Genomic DNA, 20,471 nt, shown 5'->3' on the forward strand with positions numbered 1-20,471 from the left:
AAGGGCGGTGGTGTAGCTTTGTTGTTTAAGGATGGCATCCGGGCAATAGTAAGGGATGATATTGGTGCTATGGAGGACAAGGCTGAATCAAAGGATCAGCTACTGCGTGTTCTTGATAAGTATGTACCGGTCAGGCAGGGAGGAAGGCGTAGAGCGAGGGAACCGTGGTTTACCAAAGAAGTGGAATCTCTTGTTAAGAGGAAGAAGGAGGCCTATGTGAAGATGAGGTGTGAAGTTTCAGTTGGGGCGATGGATAGTTACAAGGTCGCGAGGAAGGATCTAAAGAGAGAGCTAAGACGAGCAAGGAGGGGACATGAGAAGTATTTGGCAGGTAGGATCAAGGAAAACCCAAAAGCTTTCTATAGGTATGTCAGGAATAAGCGAATGACTAGGGAAAGAGTAGGACCAGTCAAGGACAGGGATGGGAAGTTGTGTGTGGAGTCTGAAGAGATAGGCGAGATACTAAATGAATATTTTTCGTCAGTATTCACTCAGGAAAAAGATAATGTTGTGGAGGAGAATGCTGAGACCCAGGCTATTAGAATAGATGGCATTGAGGTACGTAGGGAAGAGGTGTTGGCAATTCTGGACAGGCTGAAAACAGATAAGTCCCCGGGGCCTGATGGGATTTATCCTAGGATTCTCTGGGAGGCCAGGGAAGAGATTGCTGGACCTTTGGCTTTGATTTTTATGTCATCATTGGCTACAGGAATAGTGCCAGAGGACTGGAGGATAGCAAATGTGGCCCCTTTGTTCAAAAAGAGGAGCAGAGACAACCCCGGCAACTATAGACCGGTGAGCCTCACGTCTGTAGTGGGTAAAGTCTTGGAGGGGATTATAAGAGACAAGATTTATAATCATCTAGATAGGAATAATATGATCAGGGATAGTCAGCATGGCTTTGTGAAGGGTAGGTCATGCCTCACAAACCTTATCGAGTTCTTTGAGAAGGTGACTGAACAGGTAGATATGGATTTCAGCAAAGCGTTTGATAAGGTTCCCCACGGTAGGCTATTGCAGAAAATACGGAGGTTGGGGATTGAGGGTGATTTAGAGATGTGGATCAGAAATTGGCTAGCTGAAAGAAGACAGAGGGTGGTGGCTGATGGGAAATGTTCAGAATGGAGTTCAGTTACAAGTGGAGTACCACAAGGATCTGTTCTGGGGCCGTTGCTGTTTGTCATTTTTATCAATGACCTAGAGGAAGGCGCAGAAGGGTGGGTGAGTAAATTTGCAGACGATACTAAAGTCGGTGGTGTTGTCGACAGTGTGGAAGGATGTAGCAGGTTACAGAGGGATATAGATAAGCTGCAGAGCTGGGCCGAGAGGTGGCAAATGGAGTTTAATGTAGAGAAGTGTGAGGTGATTCACTTTGGAAGGAATAACAGGAATGCGGAATATCTGGCTAATGGTAAAGTTCTTGGAAGTGCGGATGAGCAGAGGGATCTAGGTGTCCATGTACATAGATCCCTGAAAGTTGCCACCCAGGTTGATAGGGTTGTGAAGAAGGCCTATGGAGTGTTGGCCTTTATTGATAGAGGGATTGAGTTCCGGAGTCAGGAGGTCATGTTGCAGCTGTACAAAACTCTGGTACGGCCGCATTTGGAGTATTGCGTACAGTTCTGGTCACCGCATTATAGGAAGGACGTGGAGGCTTTGGAGCGGGTGCAGAGGAGATTTACCAGGATGTTGCCAGCTATGGAGGGAAAATCTTATGAGGAAAGGCTGATGGACTTGAGGTTGTTTTCGTTAGAGAGAAGAAGGCTAAGAGGAGACTTAATAGAGGCATACAAAATGATCAGGGGGTTAGATAGGGTGGACAGTGAGAGCCTTCTCCCGCGGATGGAAATGGCTGGCACGAGGGGACATAGCTTTAAACTGAGGGGTAATAGATATAGGACAGAGGTCAGAGGTAGGTTCTTTACGCAAAGAGTAGTGAGGCCGTGGAATGCCCTACCTGCAACAGTAGTGAACTCGCCAACATTGAGGGCATTTAAAAGTTTATTGGATAAACATATGGATGATAATGGCATAGTGTAGGTTAGATGGCTTTTGTTTCGGTGCAACATCGTGGGCCGAAGGGCCTGTACTGCGCTGTATCGTCCTATGTTCTATGTTCTATGTTCTAATTTGGGTGGAAATCAGGAATAGTAAGGCGAAAAGGTCACTGATAGGAGTAGTCTATAGGCCACCAAATAGTAACAAGATGGTAGGGCAGGCAATAAGCAAAGAAATAACGGATGCATGTAGAAATGGTACAGCGGTTATCATGGGAGATTTTAATCTGCATATCGATTGGTTTAACCAGGTTGGTAAAGGCAGCCTTGAGGAGGAGTTTATAGAATGTGCCCGGGATAATTTCCTGGAACAGTATGTAATGGAACCTACAAGGGAACAAGCGGTCCTAGATCTGGTCCTGTGTAATGAGGCAGGATTGATTAATGATCTCATAGTTCGGGATCCTCTTGGAAGGAGCGACCACAATATGGTAGAATTAAAAATACAGTTGGAGGATGACAAGGTAAAATCAAACACTAGTGTTTTGTGCTTAAACAAAGGCGATTACAATGGGATGAGAGAAGAACTAGCTAAGGTAGACTGGGAGCAAAGACTTCATGGTGAAGCAGTTGAGGAACAGTGGAGAACCTTCCGAGTGATCTTTCACAGTGTTCAGAAAAGGTTCATACCGACAAAAAAAAAAGACGGTAGAAAGGGGAAAAATCAACCGTGGATATCTAAGGAGGTGAGGGAGAATATCAAATTGAAGGAAAAAACATACAAAGTGGCAAAAATTAGTGGGGGAATAGAGGACTGGGAAGTCTTTAGGGGACAACAGAAAGCTACTAAAAAAGTCATAAAGAAGAGTAAGGTAGACTATGAAAGTAAACTGGCTCAAAACATAAAAGCAGATAGTAAAAGCTTCTACAAATATATAAGACACAAAAGAGTGGCTAAGGTAAATATTGGTCCTTTGGAAGATGAGAAGGGAGATTTAATAATAGGAGACGGGGAAATGGCTGAGGAGCTGAACAAGTTTTTTGGGTCAGTCTTCACAGTGGAGGACACAAATAACATGTCAGTGACTGATGGAAATAAAGATATGATAGGAGAGGACCTTGAGATGATTGTAATCACTAAGGAGGCAGTATTGGGCAAGCTAATGGGGCTAAAGGTAGACAAGTCTCCTGGCCCTGATGGGATGCATCCCAGAGTGTTAAAAGAGATGTCTAGGGAAATTGTAAACACACTAGTGATAATTTATCAAAATTCACTAGACTCTGGGGTGGTCCCAGAGGATTGGAAAGTAGCAAACGTGACACCACTGTTTAAAAAATGAGGTCGGCAGAAAGCGGGTAATTATAGGCCGGTAAGCTTAACTTTGGTTGAAGGGAAAATGCTGGAATCTATCATTAAGGAGGAAATAGCGGGGCACCTGGAGGGAAATTGTCCCATTGGGCAGACGCAGCATGGGTTCACAAAGGGTAGGTCGTGTCTGACTAATTTGGTAGAATTTTTTGAGGACGTTACCAGTGCAGTAGATAACGGGGAGCCAATGGATGTGGTATATCTGGATTTCCAGAAAGCTTTTGACAAGGTGCCACACAAAAGGTTGCTGCATAAACTAAAGATGCATGGCATTGAGGGTAAAGTGGTAGCATGGGTAGAGGATTGGTTAACTAACAGAAAGCAGAGAGTGGGGATAAATGGGTGTTTCTCTGGTTGGCAACCTGTAACTAGTGGGGTCCCTCAAGGATCAGTGTTGGGCCCGCAGTTGTTCACAATTTACATAGACGATTTGGAGTTGGGGACCAAGTGCAATGTGTCAAAGTTTGCAGACGACACTAAGATGAGTGGTAAAGCAAAACGTGCAGAGGATACCGGAAGTCTGCAGAAGGATTTGGATAGGTTAGGTGAATGGGTTAGGGTCTGACAGATGGAATTCAATGTTGCCAAGTGTGAGGCTATCCATTTTGGGAGGAATAACAGCAGAATGGATTATTATTTAAACGGTTAGATGTTAAAACATGCTGCTGTGCAGAGGGACCTGGGTGTGCTGGTGCACGAGTCACAAAAAGTTGGTGTGCAGGTGCAACAGGTGATTAAGAAGGCTAATCGAGTTTTATCTTTCATTGCTAGAGGGATGGAGTTCAAGACTAGGGAGATTATGCTGCAATTGTATAGGGTGTTGGTGAGGCTGCATCTGGAGTATTGTGTTCAGTTTTGGTCTCCTTACCTGAGAAAGGACATATTGGCACTGGAGGGAGTGCAGAGGAGATTCACTAGGTTGATCCCAGAGTTGAGGGGATTAGATTATGACGAGAGGTTGAGTAGACTGGGACTGTACTCATTGGAGTTTAGAAGGATGCAGGGGGAGCTTATTGAGACATATAAAATTATGAAGGGAATAGATAGGATAGATACGGGCAGGTTGTTTCCACTGGTCGGGGAAAGCAGAACTAGGGGGCATAGCCTCAAAATAAGGGGAGGTAGATTTAGGACGGAGTGTAGGAGGAACTTCTTCACCCAAAGGGTTGTGAATCTCTGGAATTCCTTGCCCAGTGAAGCAGTTGAGGCTCCTTCTTTAAGCGTCTTTAAGAAAAAGATAGATGCCTTTCTGAAGAATAAAGGGATTCGGGGATATGGTGTACGGGCCGGAGAGTGGAGCTGAGTCCACAAAGATCAGCCATGAGCTCATTAAATGGCGGAGCAGGCTCGAGGGGGCCAGATGGCCTACTCCTGTTCCTAGTTCTTATGTTATCATCTCAAACTCCTGGACAGTGAACTGTGTCACTCACCTATCTGTCCCTTCCCTCATCTGTCTCTACTTTCCCCAAGTCTTTCACTCGGCTCCTCCCTGTTTGTGAAACCTCTCCTGTGTAATCAGCACATTCCAATTCTCGGGGGAAGTGGCTGATCTTTGTGATGTGGAGGATTTGGGGGGGTCCAGATCGGGGTCAAAGATGAGGCCAATGTTGTAAAGAGTCTGGTTGGGCAGCAGACAGTTGCTCAGGGAGAGGGTTGGAGTTTGTATCGGGAGTTGGAGTCGATGGCTTTGATCTTCCCAATGTGTTTCCCAGTGAGCCTGGCTCCTCAGTCCTGACTGCTCTTAGCTGCTGTTCTTGTCACTGATTGGACAGTTATTGTTAGAGATTCAGACCACAGCACAAACCCCCAGTGTAAAAAATAACTGCAAAGACTGTCAGATCGGAAGATTGAAACGTAACCAACAGAGGAAGTGAAAGAAGGGCTCAGAGCAGCTGGATGTTTGTTACTGACACGGGAGGAAACTGTGAACCGTGTCCACTACCTCGAATCTTCCAGCACAGAAGGAGGCCATTCTGCCCATCGTGCTGGGACTTACCCAATTAGTCCCACTCCCCCTCTCTATCCCCATAACCCAGCAAATCTTTCCTTTTCAGGGATATCTCCAATTGCCTCTTGTAGACCTGGGTCCACAGCACGAGACTGTCCCTAACCTGGCTGCAAATTGGCATCTCATTCATTCATTGGAAGACAAAATGCCTGGGCTGGGAAATGGAGCTCAGGGCTCCGAACATTCCCGCTCCCCTCCTGAGGGACACTTCATGCTGGGATACAGTTCCATGGAGCCCCACAGCACATTGTGGGGAGGCCGTGGTGTAGTGGTAATGTCACTGGACTAGTAATCCAGAGGCCCAGGCTAACGCTCTGGTCACAGGTTCAAATCCCTCCATGGCAGCTGGTGGAATTTAAATTCATTGAATAAATCTGGAATTAAAAGCTCGTCTCATTAATGATGACCATGAAACCATTGTCGATTGTCGTAAAAACGCACCTGGTTCAGCCATGTCCTTTCGGGAAGGAAATCTGCCGTCCTTACCTGGTCTGGCCTACAGCAATGTGGTGAACTCTGAAATGGCCACTCAGTTGTATCAAACCGCTGAAAATCCTAAAATGAATGAAACCGAATGCACCATCCGGCATCGACCTAGACCCCGGAAACAACAACAGCAAATGCAGCATTATCGGCTCTACAAAGTCTTTCTCACTAACATCTGGGCGCTTGGGTCAAAATTGTGAGAGCTGTCCCACAGACTAGTCTGCAACAGCCTGACATAGTCACACTCACAGAATCATACCTTACAGATAATATCCCAAACACAACCATCACCATCCCTGGGTATGTCCTGTCTCACCGGCAGTACAGACCCAGCAGAGGTGATGACACAGTGATATACAGTCTGGAGGGAGTCACCCAATGCTCCACCATTGAATGAGCTGGTCGTGTCCTAAAGGACATAACTGCTAGACTGGGGCAGCGACAGGTTCCGAGGGAGCCAACAAGAGGGAAAAACATACTGAACCTCATCCGCACCAACCTGCCTTTCACAGATGCATCTGTCAAGAAGCTCAACAACATCCAGGACAAAGCAGTCGCATGATTGGCTCTCCACCCGCCACCCTCGGTATTCACTCCCTCCATCACTGATGCACTGCAGTAACTCACCAAGGTTCTTTCAACATCCTCCTCAAAGTCACGACCACTAACATCTGGAAGGACAAGGTCAGCATATACATGGGAACACCACCACCTGGAAGTTCCTCTCCAACTCACTCACCATCCTGACTTGGAAATATATCACCGTTCCTTCACTGTCACTGGGTCAAAGTCCTTGAACTCCCTCCCAAACTGCACTGTGGGTGTACCTACACCTCCGAGCCTGCAGCGGTTCAAGAAGGCAGCTCAGCACCACCTTCTCAGGGGAAATCTGGGATGGTTAGAAATGATGCTCTGGCCAGTGACATAATGGATAAATTTTAAAAGTCCAACCTCACCTAATTCCCAATTCTGTGTGTGGAAGTCTGGACCCTCTCAGCAGGATATTTGACTGCAGGAACTATCACCACTTTGTCCAATTCTGTCACCACCTGAAATCCCAACACATCCTGAATTTATGTAGGACCTTCAGGTCCAAAACATCCCAGGATGTTTCACAGAGCGGCAGTAAGAGGAACGGGGGAGGGGATGGGGGTCTTTAGGAAGACTGATCGAAGGCTCAGGTGAAAAGGATGGAGTTTGATGGAGTTGAGTGACCTGGAGAGGGGAGGGATTAAGGGTGTGAGTCCAGAGAGCAGGGCCTAGGCATCTGAAGGTTCTGTTGTCAATGGTGGGATGAAGGAAGCAGCGATGGGCAGGAGACCAGAGTCAGAAGTTGGAAGGGTGAGGGAGGGAATGTGAGTCTGACAAGTTACAGCCCCCATACCCTCATGACCTGACGACCCATGAAGGGTACCGAGTATTTATTTGGACTTGAGTTGGCCAGCCCCGCAGTCACCGCCCTTACCCACAAAAAGCGGTCCAAAACATGTTGGAGAATATTAAAGCAGCACAGCTCGCTGCAGCTGTTCGACTAGGTGCTAGGAAAAAGCAGAGTGAGGCCTGCTTTGATAAGACAGTACACCCGACAGAGTATACAGTCGCACAGCAAGTCATGATCTCCCTGTACAATCCTAGCTCATTCCTCTCCCCTAAATTTGCAGAACCCTACTCAATTTCTGACAAAGTAAGCCTCTCAGTTTACAAGATCACATATCCTAATGGAAAATCAGGATGGTTCCATATAAACCAGCTTAAAGTTTATGGGACGCAGTGCAGCCACTCGCACCACCTCTCACTAGCAATGGCAGACAGCGGAGACCCGCCCACTGACAACCCAATCCAGCCCCCCCAGCCGCGACAGCACGTCCACAGAAACGACCTTGACTCCGCCCCCAGAGTCCAATTTACCCTAACACTTGATTCGCCCGCTAGCGATAGCGACAGCGGCAGCACAGCGGACGCCCTTGTCAGACCCGAACAATGGAAACACAGACCAGTCCCCAGTCACTACGGCCCCAGTGACACCGACCACGATATGTTCAGCCCCTTAGAGACAATTTATTTGCCGTTACCAGAACCTGACCCACCAACCGACGCTAGCGACACCCCCTTGCCCCTACCGCCCTACAGAATACGAAACATTGGTACCGCGACAATTCCTGTCATCTGACACGGAACGATGAGATGGACCCCACATCGGCACACGCCGCATTGGCACTAAACCTCCAGGCACAAGTTTGGCACCCGGGAAATGGTGATGACTCAGAGTCTGACTCACACCATGCTAACCCCTTGGAGACTCTTTTTGGAATGGAACCTTGAGGTGTCCAGATGATGAGAGACAGGAACCGATGGAGATTTACTGTCCTACTCCCTGATGGAAACTGCCTACTTTCTTTTTTAATTTGTTTTTTTAATGTTGAATGTTCTCTGCCTTGTACGACTTTATGTGTCGATCTCAGGTACATTTCTTGATACAGTTATGACGTCTCCTCTGACGCCACATGGCAGTTAAAGGCACAAGTTTGCTGAAGTCCATATATCCTCAAATTCTTACCGCTCTTGGAAGGTCACTCAGGCAGTGGAGTAACGGCACTGATCCCCGCCCTGCCTGAGGACCCCCTATACATTTGGTCCGCCAAGCTCGGGTAATGGAGCAATGGCACTGATCACCGCCCTACCCGGGGATTCCACCCATTCTTGCTCTGCTGCGGATCATGCGCACCCCATTCGGAGAATTATTTTCGAAACTCTTTTGCTGTTCTTTTTACAACTGTGGTTTAAAGAATGCACTTTTGCCACAACTTTTGTCCCCTTTCCGGTGACCCTTTGGTTGCTATCCCCCCACCTGCTATTTACATGTTCAAAACACTTGATTGAAATGAGTCTGCAGAGGATGGAGAAATTGTCCGCCCACTGAGCCCATCAAACACAGGCTGCAAGAGTGCTCGCACTGTGACAGAATTTGTTTTTCGGATGTCTTGTCTCCCAAATGGTTGGTTTAAAAAAAATAAAATGAGGGAGTCACATATGGTGACGATTGTAAATGGGAAATTGATGATTAAGGAGCAATAGACAGACAAACGAGATTATTAAGCAACAAGATAATAACAGATATTATGCTTGTACCACCAGGAAGATACGGATATACCTGAAGACAGAGAAAGATACAGACGAGATGAAGACAAACCTGATGATCTGCATCATGATCATCGTTGGATCAATACAGTTGCGCGCATTAGCTAACCCTACACCCTACACCCCTCACCACACAGGCCCCAAACATGACTACCCAACACGACACCCCCAGGCCAGACACTACACCACACATAAACATAGCCACTGATACCCCCACATGGTGTGATAATATCATACAATGGTACTTTCGTACACAGTAGAGGCCCTATTGGTTATAGCTATACTTAGCAGTGTCATCCAAACGATCAGACTTCGGAAATGGAGAAGGAGAGCCTCCCGCCCTCCAGTATACAGACTTAGAGCCCCTTTCCTCGGACTCCAGCAAACCCCACACTCTTTCTGAACCTTCCTCCTTAATAAATTCCGCGGTTGTTTTTTTAATAAAGTTACTTTCTTTGTACATGGACATTAGTGATAAGTAGGAATGTGATGCTGCTATTGTGTATTTTGTATTGTAATATAAGTTCTTTGGTTATTTGATAGCAGCATGAGTGTAATTTAGTTAAAGACAGTTAGAGGTTCCCTTTTTTGTGTAAAGAGACTGAAATGTATGTTTGAATGTTAAGTGCCCCCTTAGAATTTTGAGAGATCTGTGCAGTATTAGGGAAAACTTCAGTAAATATTTTGACCCATAGGACAGAGTAGGATAGAACCTGTCCTTGATTTAGGGTACCCGGCATGTCGGAGAACAGGAGAAGATCCAGTAGTGTGATCCTTCATGCTTCGCGTTGAGGATTAAGAGGACGGAATGTAGCCATCTGGGATGGCCACTTACAATAAGGAACAGGGAAGGTCGCAAAGCATAGTGGGAAAAATGGACAATGTGAGATTCAGGCTCAGAGCCTGAATGTATACTTGCAAGTGAGGAATCCAGACAGTATATAAACCTCCAACCGATTAGCATTTGATGGCCCATCTCCGCCAGACAAAGGACTGATACTTGAGCGACCGATACAACCCCAGACATTTCGGCGTCACTCCTGTACTCAGGAAGCGTAAACAACAGGGGCAATGACCGCTTGGGACACGCCCAGTCATCAAGGCACCTGCCCCTTTATTGGTTCGAATTGAACACAGTGATCAGGAATTACCCAATTGGTGGGGTCCAAACTGAAGGACCGCCCAAGGATAACAAGAGAGACCACCATGTGTTCGGCCTCTCTTGGACCTGGCGCTCCGGCAACGTCTACCTCCAATTGCAGCAGCACCAGAAGCAAGTTCAAGTTCAACGCCCGCTACCAGACGGATGAGTTTAGCTGAGCAGCAGTTATTTAGAACATAGAACATACAGTGCAGAAGGAGGACATTCGGCCCATCAAGTCTGCACCAACCCACTTAAGCTCTCACTTCCACCCTATCCCCGTAACCCAATAACCCATCCTATCCTTTATGGTCACTAAGGGCAATTTATCATGGCCAATCCACCTAATCTGAACGTCTTTGGACTGTGGGAGGAAACCGGAGCACCCGGAGGAAACCCACACACACACGGGGAGAACGTGCAGACTCCACACAGACAGTGACCCAGTGGGGAATCAAACCTGGGACCCTGGCGCTGTAAAGCCACAGTGCTAGCCACGTGTGCAGGTACTTCTACAGACCCGATAGATCCAGAATCGAACAACGGCCACTGTTCCTCTGACCTAAGCCGGGTGCCTGAAGTTAAGTACAGGTTGTCATAGTCGTTAGGTGTAGTTTAACTAGTAGTGTTTATGTTGCATGACTAATTGTGTGTGTAAATAAAGTACCCTTGACCTTGAACTAACTAACTGGTGTCTGGCTCTTTGATCGATAGCTGGTTGGACCTTGTGGTGGTTTCATTCGATACCTGGCGACTCTGAGCAATAGAATATTGATATCCACAGAAAGAGGGCAACCTCATTGACTGCCATATTTACAGTAGGTAAAAAAGGCAACAGGATAACGAAGCGGCTGATCACCACACTGCGCAGGTGCGAGCATCTGCCGACCGCACTGCGCATGCGCGACGATGCACAGAGCGTAACAACGTCATGCGTGCCCGAACTGCGGCACCGCCCACTTAAAGAAACACGGCCCTGCAAACGGCAGGCGATATTTAAATTGCGGAAAGCCTGGACAATATGCAGCCTTATGCAGGTCTGCACCACCGGTCAAGGGCCAGCGCTCCCAACTCCAATGCAGGCGCGTTCGGAGTGTCCAACGTGGTTTACAGGATTCTGATCCTGGCAGTACAACGGATCCAGAGGACGATTGCCTGGAGTCCCCCTACCATGTGGGCATCATTACCACACATGAACATGCCTCACCGACATCATCACGGAGCCTGCCCATCCTCACTGTGGATTCTGCGGACGGATGGCGTGCGGTAATACAAGTAAATCAGTGCTCTATCCAGTTCAAGCTGGACACAGGTGCTTCTGCCAATCTCCTTTCACAAGCAGATTTCAACCGCATCAAGAAGCCACCCAAGCTCCTTCCAGCAGCCTGCCAGCTCCTGGACTATAACGGCAATGCCATCACAGCACTGGGATCCTGCCATCTGCTCATCTCCAACAGGAACAGTCACGCAAGGCTAAGGTTTGAAATCGTCAAGCCAGACAGGGCCTCCCTGCTCGGCGCACATGCATGTAAGCAGCTAAAATTTGTGCAGCGGGTCTACACAATGACCTCCCCCAACGTGGATCTTCAAGCCGGCATTGACGACATCCTTGCTCAGTATCCGGATGTGTTTGACGGGATGGGCACTCTGCCATATCGGTACAAGATCCTGATGCGGCCTGATGCCATGCCTGTGGTCCACGCACCGTGCTGGGTCCCGGCTCCACTGAAGGAGCGCCTGAAGGCGCAGCAAAAGGATCTTCTGGACCAGGGCATCATCTCCAAAGTTACAGAACCGACTGACTGGGTCAGCTCGATGGTGTGTGTAAAAAAGCCTTTGGGGGAGCTGCACATCCGCATTGATCCCAAAGATCTCAACCAGAATATAATGCGGGAACACTACCCCATCCCGAAGCGGGAGGAACTCACAAGTGAGATGGCAAATGCCAGGTTTTTCACAAAGTTAGCTGCGTCACATGGTTTCTGGCAAATCCAGCTGGATGAGTCCAGCAGAAGGCTCTCACCTTCAACACAGGGTTTGGCAGGTACTGCTATAATCGTATGCCGTTCGGCATTGTCTCGGCATCGGAGATCTTCCATAGAATCATGGAGCAGATGATGGAGGGCATTGAAGGGGTTTGTGTGTATGTGGACGACTTTATCATATGATCCACAACCCCCGAAGAGCACATCTCTCCGCCATGTCCATGCCAACGGCCTCAAGCTGAACAGGGCCAAGTGTTGCTTTGGCATGTTGACATTTAAGTTCTTAGGTGACCAGATATCTCAGCAGGGTGTGCGCCAGGACACAGACAAGGTCAAGGCCATCGAAGCCATGAAGACCCCTGAAGACAAGAAGGTGGTGCTGCACTTCCTGGGCACGGTAAACTTTTTGGGCAAATTTATCCCAAACCTTTTTTAAAAAAATATGTTTATTAAGAATTTTTAAACAAAATTTTCAACCATACAAACAAACCACCCCCCCCCCTTCCCCCCACCCCGCCCCGTAACACAAAAGAAAGAAAGCTCGCATAGCAAGACATGAACATGGCAAGTCGATATGATATAGAACTTTGTACATTGGATTCCTCCCGTACATGTCAGTTTTCTGGATCATTCATGTATTTTCTTGTCAAATGCCCCCCAGAAAAAAAAACCTTCCCCCTCCCTCCCTCCTCCTCCCCCCACAAGAAAGATATCCCCCCCCTCCCCTCCCCCTGGGTTGCTGCTGCTGCTGTCCGACCTTTATCTAATGTTACGCGAGATAGTCTAGGAACGGTTGCCCCCGCCTGTAGAACCCCTGCGCAGACCCTCGCAAGGCAAACTTTATCCTCTCCAACTTGATAAACTCTGCCATATCATTTATCCAGGCTTCCACGCTGGGGGGCTTCGCCTCTTTCCACATTAACAAGATTCTTCACCGGGCTACTAGGGACGCAAAGTCCAGAATGCCGGCCTCTTTCGCCTCCTGCACTCCCGGCTCGTCCACTACTCCAAATAGTGCTAGCCCCCAGCTTGGCTTGACCCGGACTTTCACCACCTTAGATACTGTTCTCGCAACTCCCCTCCAGAACCCCGCCAGTGCCGGGCATGACCAAAACATATGGACATGGTTCGCCGGGCTTCCTGAGCACCTCCCACATCTGTCCTCCACCTCAAAGAACCTACTCAGCCTCGCCCCCGTCATATGCGCTCTGTGAACTACCTTAAACTGTATCAGGCTGAGCTTGGCACACGAGGAAGAGGAATTAACCCTACATAGGGCATCAGCCCACAGCCCCTCCTCAATCTCCTCCCCCAGCTCCTCTTCCCATTTACCTTTCAGCTCCTCTACCAAAGCCTCCCCCTCTTCTTTCATCTCCTGGTATATCGCCGACACCTTGCCCTCTCCGACCCATATGCCCAAAATCACCCTATCTTGAATCCCCTGTGCCGGGAGCAGCGGGAATTCCCTCACCTGCCGCCTCACAAACGCCCTCACTTGCATGTACCTGAGGGCATTTCCCGGGGGTAGTCCAAATTTCTCCTCCAGCGCCCCTAAGCTCGCAAACGTCCCATCGATGAACAGGTCCCCCATTCTTCTAATCCCTGCCCGATGCCAGCTCTGAAACCCCCCGTCCATCCTTCCTGGGACAAACCGATGGTTATCTCTGATCGGGGACCACACCGAGGCTCCCATCGCACCCCTGTGCCGTCTCCACTGGCCCCAGATCTTTAGCGTTGCCGCCACCACCGGGCTCGTGGTGTACCTTGTCGGCGAGAGCGGCAGCAGTGCCGTCACCAGCGCCCCCAGGCTCGTTCCTTTGCAGGACGCCATCTCCAACCTCTTCCACGCCGCCCCCTCTCCCTCCATCGCCCACTTACGGATCATCGCCATGTTGGCTGTCCAGTAGTAGCCACCCAGATTCGGCAACGCCAACCCTCCTCTATCTCTGCTAAGCTCCAGGAACCCCCTCCTTACCCTCGGGGTCTTGCTCGCCCACACAAATCCCATAATGCTCCTGCTTACCCTCTTAAAGAAGGCCTTGGTAATCACAATTGGGAGGCATTGGAATACAAAAAGAAACCTCAGGAGGACCACCATTTTAATCGACTGTACCCTGCCCGCCAGCGAGAGTGGCAACATGTCCCACCTTTCAAAGTCCTCCTCCATCTGTTCCACCAGCCGCGTCAAATTAAGTTTGTGTAGTGCCCCCCAGCTCCTAGCTACCTGAATCCTCAAATATCGAAAGCTCCTTTCCTCCCTCCTCAACGGTAGGTCGTCTATCCCTCTTCCCTGATCCCCCGGATGCACCACAAAGAGCTCACTCTTTCCCACATTGAGCTTATAGCCCGAGAGGTCTCCAAACTCCCTTAGGATCTGCATGACCTCAACCATCCCCTCCACTGGATCCGCCACATACAGCAACAGGTCGTCTGCGTACAGCGACACTCGAAGTTCCTCTCCCCCTCAGACCACCCCCTTCCATTTCCCCGACTCCCTTAACGCCATGGTCAAAGGTTCAATTGCTAATGCAAACAACAGGGGGGACAGGTGGCACCCCTGCCTCGTCCCTCGATACAGCCGGAAATACTCCGACCTCCGCCGGTTCGTGACCACACTCGCCACCGGGGCTCTATACAGGATCTTAACCCAACTAATAAACCCTCCCCCAAACCCAAACCTCCTCAACACTTCAGAGAGATACTCCCACTCTACTCGGTCAAAGGCCTTCTTCGCGTCCATGGCTGCCACTATCTCCGCCTCTCCCTCCACCGATGGCATCATTATCACATTTAGGAGCCTTCGCACATTGGTATTTAGCTGCCTACCCTTTACGAATCCCATCTGGTCCTCGTGAATCACCCCCGGGACACAGTCCTCAATCCTCGTAGCCAACATTTTTGCCAGCAACTTAGCATCTACGTTGAGGAGCGAGATCGGTCTATACGACCCGCATTGCAGTGGGTCCTTATCCCGCTTCAGGATCAAAGAGATCGTCGCCTCCGACATTGTCGGGGGCAGAGTCCCCCCCTCCCTTGCTTCATTGAAGATCCTTACCAGCAACGGGGCTAACAGGTCTACATACTTCCTATAAAACTCCACCGGGAACCCATCCGGCCCCGGGGCCTTCCCTGCCTGCATGCTCCCCAGTCCTTTAACCAGCTCCTCCACCCCAATTGGTGCCCCAAACCAGGCACCTCCTGCTCCTCCACCCTCGGGAACCTCAGTTGGTCCAAGAATCGTCACATTCCCTCTTTTCGCCCTGGGGGCTGGGGCCTATACAGCTCCTCATAAAAGGCCTTGAATGCCTCATTCACTTTCACCGCACTCCGCACCGTAGTTCCCCTGCCATCCTTGACTCCACCTATTTCCCTCGCTGCCATCCTCTTGCGGAGCTGGTGTGCCAGCATCCGGCTCGCCTTCTCCCCATATTCATATATCGCCCCCTGTGCCTTCCTCCACTGTGGTCAACAGGTCGAACTCCGTCTGGAGACTTTGTCTCTCCCTGAGTAGTCCCTCATCAGGAGCCTCTGCATATCTCCTGTCAACCCTTAAAATCTCCCCCACTAACCTATCCCTTTTCCTGCCCTCTCTCTTCTCCCTGTGAGCCCTGATGGAGATTAACCCTCCCCTGACCACTGCCTTCAGCGCCTCCCATACTACTCCCACCTGCACCTCCCCATTGTCGTTGGCCTCCAGGTACCTTTCGATGCACCCCCGCACCCTCCCACACACTTCCTCGTCTGCCAGCAGTCCCACATCCAACCGCCACAACGGGCGTTGGTCCCTCTCCTCCCCCAGCTCTAGCTCCACCCAATGCGGGGCGTGGTCTGAAATGGCTATGGCCGAATACTCCGTTCCCTCCACTTTCGGGATCAATGCCCTGCCCAGAACAAAAAAATCTATCCGGGAGTAGGCCTTATGTACATGGAAGAAAAAAGAAAATTCTCTGGCCAAAGGCCTGGCAAATCTCCACGGATCTACTCCCCCCATCTGATCCATAAACCCCCTAAGCACCTTGGCTGCAGCCGGCCTCTTCCCCGTCCTAGATCTGGAACGATCTAATGCTGGGTCCAACACCGTGTTGAAATCCCCCCCATTATCAAGCTCCCTACCTCCAAGTCTGGAATACGCCCCAACATCCGTTTCATGAATCCAGCATCGTCCCAGTTCGGGGCGTATACATTTACCAATACCACCTCCGTCCCCTGCAACCTACCGCTCACCATCACGTATCGGCCTCCATTGTCCGCTACAATGTTCTTGGCCTCAAACGACACCCGCTTCCCCACCAGTATTGCCACCCATCTATTCATCGCATCCAGCCCCGAATGGAACAACTGTCCTACCCATCCCTTCCTTAACCTGACCTGATCTGCCACCTTCAGATGTGTCTCCTGAAGCATGACCACGTCTGCCTTCAGTCCCTTTAAGTGTGCAAAATAGTGGTGTCGGTCCCGAACCGCCTACTTCCCGTGGCTGAGGACATCAGCCAAGAGCCACAATCTGGCTTTAGACCTTCCAAAGGAACCTCCAACATGGTATTTTTTGCAAGGCAAATTCAAGAAAAGTATCAAGGACAACGGTAAGAACAATTCATTACACTCATCGACCTGTACCTGTGAGTCAGTAAATTATGAGGGTTCGTGGATCGTGTTCCAAAGATTTGGATGTCCAAGAAACTTCATCATAATCCTGTAATTGCTTCATGATGATATGACTGCAACTACCTTGAGTGGGAGATCTGAAATGTTTAATATTCGGACTGCCGTCATAAAGGCTGTGTGATGGGACTTCCGGTTGCGGCGATGCGGAGCTAAGCCGCACATTTCGGCAGCTCCAGCGATAACGGACTTTTGGGCTCTCCAGAGGAGCCCCAAAGGAATTTTTTTGATTTAATCCCGTGTGGGAAGGTGAATATGGATTTCAGTAACGCATTTGATAAGGTTCCCACGGTAGGCTACTGCAGAAAATACAGAAGCATGGGATTCAGGGAGATTTAGCAGTTTGGGTCAGAAATTGGCTCGCTGGAAGAAGACAAAGGGTGGTGGTTGATGGGAAGTGTTCAGACTGGAGTCCAGTTACTAGTGGTGTACCACAAGGATCTGTTTTGGGGCCACTGCTGTTTGTCATTTTTATAAATGACCTGGAGGAAGGCGTAGAAGGATGGGTGAGTAAATTTGCAGATGACACGAAAGTCGGGGAGTTGTGGACAGTGCGGAAGGATGTTACAAGTTACAGAGGGACATAGATAAGCTGCAGCGCTGGGCTGAGAGGTGTCAATGGAGTTCAATGCAGAAAAGTGTGAGGTGATTCATTTTGGAAGGAATAACAGGAAGACAGAGTACTGGGCTAATGGTAAGATTATTTTTTCAACTACCCAGAAGTCGTGAAGCTCTCGGACCTCACATCTTGGACTGTCACCAAGGCCTGTAAGGAGACGTTCTCCAGGCATGGTATCCCACTCACTGTCATGAGTGACAATGGCCCGTGCTTCAGCAGCCATGAATGGTCTCTGTTTGCCCAGTCGTATCAGTTCAAACACGTCACTTCCAGCCCACACTATCCGCAGTCAAACGGAAAAGTTGAGAAAGGGGTGCACATAGTGAAGCAGCTCATCTGCAAGGCCACGGATTCTGCTTCTGACGTCAACCTTGCGCTGCTTGCGTACAGGGCGACCCCACTGTCCACCTGCATGTCACCGGCTCAACTCCTGATGAACAGGGACCTGTGGACGACTCTTCCAGCCATACACTTGCCTGATCTGGATCACCACCCGGTGCTGCAGAAGGTGCAGGAACTCAGGGACCGGCAAAAGCAGGGCGATGACGCTCATGCCACCGATTTGCCTGTGCTATCCCCGGTCAGCTCCAGCGGTTGTTGTCCGACACGCTGCTCCTCGATCGTATGTTGTGCGTATGGCTCTGTTGTGCAGCGAAACAGACGGGCACTGCGCACAGTTGCCCGCCCGCAACCACATTCTTTGTTGTTTCCATCTGTTATTGTGCCACCTCTTGACACCTCGGACTACGAGCCACCAGTCCGGCTTCAATCCCACCCATCAAGGCCACCACCTCTCCGGCGGTCGACCAGGATCAGACGCAAGCCCCAGAGACTGGACTTATGAACATTTGTTTTGTTTGCTATGTTCTGTTTTCGCACATTAGACACCTGTTTTCACATGTACATATGTTCCCATCTGCCATTGTATGTAAATAAGTTACTTTTCCGGCCTACACATGTAAATATTTTCACATATGCTACAGAAAAACATTTCAAAAGGGGAGATGTCATGATATGCAGACACGCACATAATGAGATCCAGACAGGCAGCTCATGAACACAGAGAACAGGACATAACCAATCAGCAGGCAGAACACTTGGGGGTGGTTTCCCACTATAAAAGGCACGAGGCACTCACACTCCGCCTCTTTCCACTGGGGACACCTACAGAGTGAGTCAGGTGTATATATCACATAACACCTACAGCACGTGGCTAAGAGCTAGTCTGGTTCAGTCAGATAGAGAAATCACACTTAAGTTAGCAGAGAGTCGAACTCACAGAGAACTGTGCTAACTGTGTGACAGGTTCAATAAATCAAATTGAACTAACTTCAAGGTCTGGAGTATATTTCAGTTAAAGCTGCATCCAGTTGCAGCCCATGTTATCTCAGTGTGCTTAACACGATAAGAGCGAGGAACAGACTGTGACAGAGAGAGAGAGAGAGAGAAGCATTTAACTGTGATCCACCTGGGAAACTGTGGGAAAGAGAGGGGGGGGGGCATTTAACTGCTGCACCAGCACTCAAAGTGTTCCAATCTCCAGTAATAATGCCTGAAATAGGGATCAGTTAGAGAATTACAGGCGATGGGACTGGGAGAGAAAAAGAGAGATGTCGTGTTGGGTGTTCCAATACACAAACGAACCAACACGGTTGTAGATGGTACAACTCTGTTTTATTATTCTGTACAATAATAACTATTAACTTCTGGCTGTGGTTCGTACTTCACCAGCTAACCTGTGGACCCAGCCCTAGCACTATCTTAGTGAGGCACTCAACATATGGTGTATGTCTGAGTGGCACGCTGTGAGCTCTGTGCTCTGAGCTACCTCCTGGTAGAATGAGCAGGAACTGTGGTGTTCCCTGTTTTATAGTGCGTGTGCTCTCACTGGTGATTGGCTGCGATGTTGTGTGTGTGTTGGTTGGTCCAACTACCTGTCCATCAGTGTGTGTGTGTGATTGCACCATGATATGTTGATGTGGATATTATGACATCCCCCCTTTTCACAAAGATATGTGCCTACATGGTAATAAATATTGGTGTGTACTGAGTGCGGCTGAGTATGTGCGTGCAATATTTACAACATGTACATGAGGCTAAACTATATACATAGGAAGGTGTCAGGTGCAATCGAGCAACGAGGTTGTACCACGAACAAAACAAATGCAATCATCAAATATCGAAAGAGAACTCCTGGAACGACAAGAAAGAAACACGTTAACATTATTGCACAACAATTCAGTAAGTCCAATGTGCTGACAGGCTCATAAGTCCAGTCTATTAGGTGGGCGACGAATTCGGGTTGACCGCCTCATGGGTGGGTCAGGATCCACCGGCTGAGGAATGGGCCTGGCCAGGGGCGAGAGAGGAATAGGCAGAGTGGCAGGAAACTCCACAAAGTCGACATCAGGGACAACAGGAGGACGTGGCACCGGTGCATGATCACGTAGCGAGCGCGGAAGCAGCCAAAGGGCCCGCCGATCACGCCGGCGAATGGAGCCATCAGGCATGCGAACCAGGAACGAGCGGGGAGCCACGCGGCGCAGAACCTCGGCTGTTGCCGACCAGCCACCTTCCGGTAGGTGTATGCGGACGTTGTCTCCAGGCGCCAGGGCAGGAAGATCAGTTGCCCGAGTGTCATGTGCCACCTTCTGCTGAGCACGCTGCTGTCGTATCCTTTGCAGTACTGGAGCATGGTCAGGTTTAGGAACATGAATGGACAGCACAGTGGTCCTGAGGGCGTGACCCATCAACAGCTGGGCTGGCGAGAGGCCTGTGGACTGTGGGGCCGAGCGATAGGCCAGCAGGGCTAAACAGACGTCAGATCTGGCATCAGCAGCCTTGCAGAGGAGCCGCTTCACGATATGGACGCCCTTTTCCGCCTTGCCATTCGACTGGGGATGCAGAGGGCTGGACGTCACATGTGTGAAGTCGTATGAAGCGGCAAAAGACCATTCTTGGCTCGCAAAACAGGGCCCGTTGTCGGACATGACGGTAAGCAGAATGCCATGGTGAGCGAAGGTTTCTTTACGTGCTCTGATTACAGCTGATGATGTCAAGTCGTGC

At 49.5% G+C, this 20,471-nt stretch overlaps 1 long non-coding RNA gene across 1 annotated transcript in view; it reads right to left on the bottom strand.

Moving 5' to 3' along the window:
- The window catches only part of LOC140426680 (uncharacterized), a 30,223-nt gene that overhangs the window by 3,052 nt on the left and 6,700 nt on the right, over positions 1-20,471 (bottom strand). The window contains exon 2 of the long non-coding RNA XR_011948266.1: positions 5,861-5,968. This is a non-coding gene — a long non-coding RNA (uncharacterized lncRNA). The remainder of the gene's footprint in view (positions 1-5,860; positions 5,969-20,471) is intronic.

Source organism: Scyliorhinus torazame, chromosome 7, assembly GCF_047496885.1.
Source record: "Scyliorhinus torazame isolate Kashiwa2021f chromosome 7, sScyTor2.1, whole genome shotgun sequence".
NCBI classification, from domain to species: domain Eukaryota; kingdom Metazoa; phylum Chordata; class Chondrichthyes; order Carcharhiniformes; family Scyliorhinidae; genus Scyliorhinus; species Scyliorhinus torazame.